This window comes from Crocuta crocuta, unplaced genomic scaffold, assembly GCF_008692635.1.
Source record: "Crocuta crocuta isolate KB4526 unplaced genomic scaffold, BGI_CrCroc_1.0 scaffold184, whole genome shotgun sequence".
Taxonomy (NCBI): Eukaryota; Metazoa; Chordata; class Mammalia; order Carnivora; family Hyaenidae; genus Crocuta; species Crocuta crocuta.
In genome coordinates this window covers 833631-844040 of record NW_027530006.1, presented here as the reverse complement: position 1 = coordinate 844040, position 10410 = coordinate 833631, and positions in this window count along the sequence as shown.

The window sequence follows — 10410 nt, the reverse complement described above, 5'->3', positions numbered from 1 at the left end:
AGCATGACACCAGACCCCTATCTTGCACCACACATGAAAGCTAACTAAGAACCCACAACAGCTGAGAGGAAGGAGCAGCACCGGAACGGAGGGCAGTGCTGTCCGGAAGTCCGTGAGCCCCGGGGCCCTGACAGGATCCGTTTCCAGTGGGGACACTGGCGGGATCTGCAGTGATTCTGATTTCCTCTTGAGCTCCTCTGATTACGTTCCAGCAAAGGCAACACAGGGCTCAGGTGTCTCCTGGTGGTGTTTCCAACTCTGAAACAATGACTTTATAAGAGAACAAGAGACTGTGTTTCAGAACCTTCCTCCATGAGGGAAGGAAGAGGGCAATTGAAAGGAATGAAGCCCAGGGAGTTTTCCCTGCAAGGGCCCCTGTAGGGAGAGACAAGGACCGGATGGCGGGGAAGTGATGGACAACAGCACACCCAGTGCTTCCCATGTACATGGGAAAGGCCCTGATCTCAGGGCAAAGGACGGAGCACCCGCCTCCATGCCAGAGGGCTGAGGATGCTGTCCTGGAGAGGGGTGTGCCAAGTCAGCACAAGAATCTCATGGTTTAGGGTCACAGTCCTGATGGGGGACCTGTTGCCCATGCATGTGCTGCAGGTGACACTTTGGTCATCAGACACCAGAAGTTACCTACAAGCGGGCACTCCCGTGAAGACTTCTAAGAGGTGGGCCAGAGAGGGATAAGATGGGAGGGGAGGGGAGGTGCGCACCTTACGCACAGATACCATGTCTGGGCCCCTCCAAGTGTCAGAGTCTTGGGGGATTCCAGCCACTAAACCCAATCCCTTCCCTTGCCCACCCTGACCCCCCACCCACCCCAGTAACTATCTCTGCAGCCTTCACACTGGGATCAAGACCAGTTCCTTAACACATCAGGCATCCAAGGAATTCTTGTTGACCACTGGCGGGCACTGCTTCTGGTCCTCCAGATGCATGGTGCCAAGCAGGCCTCAAGGGGGAAACCAGAGCAGCGTGGGTGGGTGGGAGGCAGAGCACTGGGCTGGACTAGTTCTCATATTCTATTCTTAACATCTCCTTAGCACCTACCATGGCACAGACCACAGCCAGTCACAGGGGTTACAGACACAGAAAACCCCCACTCTGTGCAGGAGGGGCATTATGAGGGCCTCACTGATCCCAGGCCCACCACTGACCACAGAGCCCTGCTCACTGTCCATAACCTCTGAACACACCTGCAGCCAGCCCATCCTCAGAGCACCCAGGCTTGGGGTCGTAACCGTGCGGCACCTTTCCTCAAAACAACAGGCCTAGAATGCCGTCACCACCCACTACAGCCCTCACATTTCCAGGAAGCACACATACTCTTTTGGATATCTACAATATCTTAAGAACTTAACAGCAAAAAAAATGGAACCAACTCCTAATTTCATACTGGGTAATTTAACAATGGAAACAACAATGCTAGTATGAGTGGCAAGAATATTTCTCCTTGCATAAGCTTCTATCAGAGTGGATAAACACTGAGAGTTACCAAAAAGATAAAGTAACCTAACTGTAAACTAAATATCAAACCAATTGTTGACCCAACACAGGGATGCAATCAAGGAAAGATTCAAAGACTTCAAAGGAACTCAGCAAACACAAACCCCGCCTCTTGACCATAAACATCACCTCTAGCATTTACGTGCTACAAAACAGTGAATGGGTTGACCGCTTTATGCCTTTAGTCACAAACTATTCCAAAACAGACAAAGCAAGGCTTTCAAATTCATTGTAGGCAGCCAGCAGTACCCTGATAACAAGACCAGAGAAGGACACTTCCCAAAACGAAAACTACTGGCCAATATCTCTGATGAACGTAGATGGGAAAACCCTCAGCAAAATATTAGCAAACCAAATCCAGAAATACATTTAAAAAAATCCTTCACCATGACCGATTGGGGTTTCTTCCAAAGATACAGGGTGATTCGATATTCAGAAATCAATTCTGATACATCACAGCAATAAGAGAAACGTTTAACAACAGCAACAACAAAAACCCTATATGATCACATCAGTAGATGTACCTGACACCAGTCAAAATGGCTATTATCAGAAAACAACAAAGGGGCACCTGGGTGGCTCAGCTGGTTAAGCGTCCAACTCTTGATTTCAGCTCACGTCATGGTCTCATGGTCATGGGATGAAGCCCTGCATTGGGCTCCATGCTGAGAATGGAGCCTGCTTGGGACTCTCTCTCCCTCTTTCACTGTCCCTCCCCTTCTTGTGCTCACTCTATCTCAATATAAATTAGTAATAAAATTGTTTTTAAAAATACAAGTAATTGTTAGGGAGGATGTGGAGGAAAAGGAACCTTCATCACACACTCACTGTTGGTGGGAATGCAAGCTGGTGCAGCCACTGTGGAAGACAGTATGGAGGTTCCTCAAAAATGTACAAATAAAACTACCTTATGATCCAATAATCTCACTGCTGACTGCCCAAAAAACATAAAAAATATAATAAATCAAAAAGAAATAAGCACCCTTATGTTCATTGCAGCATTATTTAAAACAGCCAAGGTCTGGAAGCAATCCAAGTATTCATCCATAGAAAAATGGATAAACTATAGGATGGACTATCACTCAGCCATAAAAAAAGAAATCTTGCTATTTGCAACATGGATGGGCCCACAGGGTATAAAGTTAAGTGAAAGGAGTCAGAGAAAGAAATACCATAGCATTTCACTCATATATGGAATTTAAGAAACACAAAAAATGAACATAGATGAGAAGAGAAACAAAACAGACTCTTAAATATAGAGATCAGATGGTCACCAGAGGGGAGGTGGGTGAGGGGAGGGGTAAAATAGGTGAAGGGAATTAAGAAAACACTTAATATGGTGAGCACTGAGTAATGTACAGCAAAGCTGAATCACTGTATACCTGACACTAATCTAACACTTGAACTACACTTGAATAAAAAAGAAATGATCCAGGCTGAAGCAAAGAGAAGAAAACCACCTCAGTGACCCATGGGAGAGTATCAAGCCGTCTAACATACGTGCAATGGGAGCATCAGAAGGAGAACAAAGATGCAGACAGCCTTCCATTCTAAAGCAGGGCTCAGATGGAGACATATACCTTGAGATGAAATCTGTGAAATGATTTAAGTCTTCATTTTAAGTTAAAAACAAAAGAGTAAAGTAAAGCCAAAGCCAGAAGAAAGAAGGAAACAAGAATGAAAATCTATTAAGCAGAAAACATAATAGGGAAAGATTTTTAAGTTGATACTTTGAAACAGTTAACATTAACATGCTTAGAAGGAAGCTTAACATGCTTAACTAGCTTAGAAGGATTAACAGTCTAAGGGGAATAATACAAATGAAAACCTATCACCATAGTTTTATAGACACTAAAAATAATTCTATGAACAGTTGTTTCAATAAGTTTGACAATGTTTTAAAAGTCAATACGTTCCTGGAATGAAACAAATTACCAAAACTGACCAGGAAGAAATATACAGTCTGAAGAGATTTTTTATGTATGACAGTAATTGAATCCATAATTTAAAAGCATCCCACAAAGAAAACTCCATGCCACAAGGGCTTTCCTGGTGAATTTGGTCCATCATTTAAGGAGTTTTATCAGACAAAATGGATGCTGCAGCAACTCATTCATGAAAGGATATTCCCAACTCATGTTAGGAAGCCAGCATCATTCCAACACAAAACCAAGCAAAGACATTACAAGAAACAGACACTGCAGACCACTACTGCTCAGGAAATATACACAAACATTCCCAACAAAATATTCAGAAAATTCAATCTCACAATCATGTGAAGTTTGATCCTGGAATGCAATATTGGTTGAACACCTGAAAATTAACACAATTCATCACATTAAGAGATAAAGGAGTAAGACCACAGGATGATTTCAATAGATGCAGAAAAAGCTTTGAAAAAACATCAACATGCATTTATGACAACTCTCAGAAAACCTGATAAAGTGTAGCCACAAAAAACTTACAGGAATCATAATAGTGAAGAGACTGTGCCCCCTAACACTGGGAACAAGGAAAAGAGATACATATTCTGGCCAGTTGTGTTTAACATTTTACTAGAAGTCATAGCTAATGCGATATAAAGAGAAGTACATCCAAGCGACAAAAGTTGGCAAGAGCTAAAACTTGATTGGTAAGTTATGATAACTGTCTATGTAAAAACTCCTAAGCAATCTACCAAAAACAGAACAAAGCCTGGCTAGATCTAATAATCAAATTTAGCAACACTGCAGGATGGGAGGTCAACAGACAAAAATCCATTTTTTCTATGATGTGAACAGTGAATAGTTGAAAAATGAAACAATGCCATTCAAAATAGCATCAAAAAAAAATACTCAGGTAACTTTCAAGAGGTAGAGGAAGCTTCACTGAAAATTCTATCCCATCACTAGGGAAGATCTAAATGAAAAGATCTCTTCTGCTCATGGATTGGAAGATTCAATGTTAAGAGGTCAATTTCTTCTCCAATTTACCTGCAGACCTAAAACAATCTCAAAAAGTACAGCAACATTTTATTGTAGAAACTGGAAAGATGAATGTAAGTTTTACAGGAGGAAACAGGGGACCTAAAGCAGCCAAAACAGTTTTGGAAAGCATAGTTTTGACAGAAAAACTAACAGACCAACAGAATAACAAGCCATGAAGTAGAACCACACTTATAAAATAAAGTTCCAAAAAGAAGTTGCCAGACAATTTAATGTGGAAGGACAATTAACAAGCAGTGCAGGAACAACCAGGTATTTCTACAGAACAGAGGGGAACTTTGCATTCATATATCACTTCACACACAAGAGTTAGAACGAGATGGACCAAAGACCATCCACTGAGATTCTAGAAAACATAGGAGCATTACCTTCATGACGTTGAGATAATTTCTTAGCCGAGAGGAAGAAAGATATAATCACTCAAGTTGTAAAATGTTAAAATATACTTCATCAGAAAAATATAGTATATACATATCCATGGATCAAAGGACACTGGTAAAAAAGTAAAAGGGTAAGCCATTAACTGGAAAAGAAAGTCATAACACATATATCTGACAAAGGACTTACATCTATGGTATATAAACAAATACTACATATAATTTAAAAAGACAAAAAAAAAAAAAGAAAAAGAAACGAACAAAACACCTGAAGGTCTCTTTGCAAAGGAAGATCTAGGACTGTAAACATCACACACAGGCAGACATGTGGAGCCATTTACCTCTCATACCACCAGTAGAGGTGTGGAAAACGAAAACAGCAGAAACCTTCTGTAGGACCAGAAAGTCACTTGAAAAATGAAGAGCTGTATCCAAAACCAGTCTTGTACAAAAAAGTAATAAAGGTGCTGTGTCCAAATAGCCCAAAGCTGAGAAGAACCCAAAAGTCAAGAATTGGAAATAAATTATGTTCACACCCTGCAATACCCTTCAGCGACTAGAGGGGGAGCCTGGGTGTCTCAGTCAGTTGAGCATCTGACTTGATTTCAGCTCAGGTCATGATCTCCTGAGATTAAGCGCTGCATCAGACTGTGCACTGGCAGCACAAAGCCTGCTTTCGATTCTCTCTGCCCCTCCCCGTCTTGCGCTTGCTCACTCTCAAAATAAACTTTTCTGTGGAAAAAAAAACATACTGTTCCCTCTTGTAAGATTTCAGGTCGTCTCGAGTAGAGATTCCTATGCAGAGAATGCACCAGATCCTAGACTCCTCGTCACAGCAGGTCACCCTTACTGAGCAGTCACTATTGTACCGGGCACTATTCTAAGTGCCTCGGGTAGATTAACCACCCAATATCGAGGAACAGTCTCTGTAACATTCACTTTCCTTTTACAGATGGAAAAAGCTGACCCACACATTCACACTGAGGGCCTCACCTGGGAGTTCCTGAATGAAGGCATTCAGTTAGGGACAGTGATCTAGTTCCTGAGAGGACAGGGCTTTGCCACCGGCAAGGTGATGTCACGCTTTGTATTGTACATCAGGTTCATGAGTGAAGGCTGTGGGCTTACAGCCAGTCAAGCCCAGGGTGAAACACAGGTTTTGTGGAGCCCATGTTGTGTGGGTCCTCTAGGAAGAGGGACATGGTGGGACCCCCTGACTGGTGAGGAATGCCCCTTCTTGCCTGGGGACCTCAGGGGATGTGTTCGGGCCATAACGTGTCATCCCACAACCCCACTCACCCGATGAGGGACAAACCCTACACAGCAGGCCGTTGTGGAAGGAATTCAGAACGCTCAGGTCTGATGACATCAGTATGTAAATTTCCCATTTCTCTTTGGAAATCAATTATGAACTGAGTCCATTATTTTTAAGCACATCAGTGTCTGTGTCCATTGCTACATGTGGCCCAAAATAAGAGCCACAGTGCTTTATGGCCCCTGCCTGGGTAGATGTAGGGCAGGCTTGCTTTCCAGGATTCTGTTGGAGATGGGGGGCGGGGGGAACTTGCCATGCTACCATACATGCATGAGTCGCTTCAGTTGCCCATAACATGCCTTTGTGCAAAGGGGAATTCCTTCCCCTGGGCAGAGGCAGCCCCATGTACCCGTGCACTGGCCTAGCGAGCACAAGAGGGCTTGGATTCCATCTCCCACCTGTCACACTGACAAGGCATCCTAGAGCTGCAGGTCAACTCCCCAACCACAAGTGGCACTCTTTACAGAGGCCACAGATTTCCACCGAGGGGAGCTAATAAAAGCCATCAAAATTCCATCTTTCATGTAGAGCTTGGCTATGGTAAACAAGCCTCTTTGAAACTGTACTTCTGATGAAAACCTGTTCAGACAACAAAATATCCACCCCTGGCTAATGGCTAAGGAGTTGCTGTGTGGAGGACACTAGTGATGTGTAACTGGCCTGGCCCCAAGGGTCACAACACTTCATCCCTTGCATGGAGGATCAAGGTAGCACCAAGCCCAGGCAGAGGGCCAGGCCTTGGTTATGTGGGGTTCTCAGAGGAGGGACGGCTTACCTCAGGGACCTTCTGCCCTCATTCTCACACACAAGACTCCAATTTGATCCTGCCCACATTCCCTAGTTCGGCTAAGTCAGTTAAGGCACACTTCTTAAAACCACTCTGAGGGAACAAGAGAAACCCAGTAAGGGTGGGTCTGTGGCCACACAGCTAATCAATCCAAATTCAAACGCAGGGCTTTCAACTGCACATCTGGTGTTCTTCCCACATAGTCCCCCTGCATGGGATCCAAGCCAGGAAGATGCCCCGAATGTCAACAACACTTAAAAGTGTGGTACNTCCTGCATGTGGTGAGGGGGGAGAAGTGTGCAGATGGAGTTACTGTACCCGACATAATCCCAGGATCCTATAGGTCAGAAGGGGGAGTCTGAAGGGGACAGAGGGGCCCAGTGAGGACTCTACCTGCAGGTAAGGGATTTGGAGGAGAAAAGGCCACAAGCCAAGAAATACAGGTGGCTTCCAGAAGCAGGGAAAGGCCAGGAAATGAATCACACCCTAGAGCCTTGAGAAAAGAACCCGGCCCTGCCAACACTTTCATTTAAAAAAATTTTTTTAATGTTTTATTATTTTTGAGAGAGAGAGAGAGAATGCAAGGAGGGGAGGGGCCAAGAGATGGGTAAACACAGAATAGGAAGCGGGCTACAGGCTCTGAGCTGTCAGTACAGGGCCAGACACAGGGCTTGACCTCATGAACAGCAAGGTCATGACCTGAGCCGAAGTCGGCCGCCCAACAGACTGAGCCACCCACGCGCCCCACCACCTTCATTTTTAGTGCAGCAGGGCCTCGTTTCAAGCTTGTGACCAACAGAACTGGAAGAGAAGAAGAAGATCATGGAGTTTATAAGCTGCTATGAAGGTGGAAGCCTGTTCGAGCAGCAACAGGACATGACTTTCCCAGAACCTCCCCAGGCTCCCTGGTGTTGGGTGCACAGGGAACACAAGATCCCAGACAGACTGATAGAGATGGTAGGGGTGCAGCAGGGGGACTTCCTGGGGGTGGCAGTGTTGGGTGCCAGTGACAGGAGGGACTGACTGTCAGACGCCCACGGCCAGCCAAGCCAGCACAAGGTGCCTAGAGAAGGGCGGGCAGTTGGTTCACTGTAGCTGGAGACAGAAGCAGGCCTGGGGCACTGATGGCAGCCACACTGAGGGTCTTGGACCTTGGCCAGTGAGGGCACAGTCCCATTAGGACAGGAAACACGAAGTAGCCCACGCTGTCTGCTGAACAACTCAGCCCAGGAAGACTGGGATAGAGACTCGAGAATCAGAAGAGGTCATCATGCATTCATAGGAAACCTCTGGAGGTGTAGGGAACTTTTGGAGGGTATGCTTTTGTGGTTTTCTTTTTAATACAATTTATTGTCAAATTGGTTTCCATGCAACACCCAATGCTCATCCCAAGAAGTGCCCTCCTCAGTGCCCATCACCCATTTTACCTCTCCCCCACCTCTCCTTTCACCCTCAGTTTGTTCTCTGGATTGAAGAGACTCTTGTGGTTTTCCTCCCTCCCTCTCTGTTTGTAACTATTTTTCCCCTTCCCCTCCCCCATGGTCTTCTGTTAAGTTTCTCAAGATCCACATATGAGTGAAAATATATGATATCTATTTTTCTCTGTTGAGAAGCCATGTTGACAACCAGGAGTTAAGAAACCTAGCCTCTGCCTTCACCTTGGAGTTGTCACATCTCCAGAGGCTACAAACGATTCTTAGTTCGCCTCCTGTAAACTGGGAGGGGACTCCTTCAATGCAGGACCATGGTGACTCAGCAGATGTACCACAGAGCCCTCACACCATTAGAGATGTGCAAGTAGGTTCCACAGTCAGTCCCCAATCTTAGTTTTTAAAGGTTCATGGCTCTGAAGAAGACCTTAAATCTTTCTTGCCTAAAAAAAGCCATGCCTGGAGAGTCCCTCATTACAGCACAGGGGAAGTGGAAGGGTTCAGGGAGCCCATAGCATGGTGGTCACCATCAGAGTTGGTGTTAGACAGTTCACTTATCTAACAAAGAGCAAAGGGCGAAAGGCCAAAGGCAAAGGAGATGACAAACAAGGAAGAGAAGGAATTAGAATGGGTCCTAGGATGGATGGTTTTCCCAAGAAACTAAAAATCTCCTTGTTGAGGCAATTATTTGGCATCGAAAGTGTTCTTAAAGTTTCTAGGTTAGAAGGCTAAATTCTGGGAACATCCAGGAAGATAAAATAAAGGTTAACCACAATAGGCCACAAATTTTTCTCCAAGAAAAATTAAGAATAACTCACAATCTGAAGGATTTTGAGAGCAGAAGCCCTGAGTTAACAATTTACACCCAGGCAAACTGTTATTTGTGCATAAAGCAGAAGAAAGGACATTATTGGAAGGTTAAGGCAAGAGCAAAGAAAAACAATTAACAAGCGGGTCTAAACCATCATACTAAAACACAATCCAAAGCTGCAATAGACAGAGCCGTGGGAGGTCAACCTAAGAATTAACCCTCCAATCAATGGAACTGAATAGCTTTAAATTGGGCCCCCAGTAGAATTTTGTGCAAGTTTGGTACAAAGATTCCTGGGATCACTATTTTTCAGGCATGTACTGGTGGCTGAAACACACACAAGAACTATATCAGAAACAAAGTATACAGTGTAGAATACAACCCATCCTGGAGAACCATTTATACGTGAGAGCAAAGTAGGCAGATGGTAGACACACCCAAAAAGATGCAATAGGAAATTTAAGAATTGGATGGCAATGCAACTTATAAAAAGACGTTAGAGAGACCAGGATCAATCTTTCCTGATTAGCAAAAGCCTCATTAATGGGATGCTATGTGTTCGTGAAGGAGAAGACGATTACAGAAATGGAAGTCCTTCTTTCTCAAGTCATTTCATAAATGTAATACAGCCCCTGTCAAAGTCCCAGTAAGATTTTTCATGGAGTTTGACCAGATTATTCTGAAATTCAAAACAACAGTCAGGACCAATTTTGGGAAAACAGAAACAAATGAGATTGATCAGACCAGACACCAAAAAGAGATTACAAAGCAGAAATATATGTAACTATGAAAGACAACACAGACCTGGGGGGGCGGGGGGTTATTATGTTAAAGGAGGGATTTCACAGAAGCAGAGAAAGACTCTTACATTAACTTGTGTGGAAACAATTGGTTGTACTTATTTAAGAAAAAAAAAAAAGTTGGAGCCTACCTCATGACCCACAGAACTAAGTTTTAGTGAAAACTAAAAGGATTACAATAAAATGAACAAATGTTTAGAATGTTAGGGTTTTAAAGACCTTTACAAATAAAAGGCTTTAAAAGCCCCGGAAGAGAAGACTGGAATATGTGAGCGTATGAAGACGTTAGTGTTCCAAGGAAGGAAAGCACAGTTCACGGATGCCCGCATGGCTCAGTGAGGATAATATGTGAATCTTGATCTCAGGGTTGTGGGTTCAAGCACCATGCTGG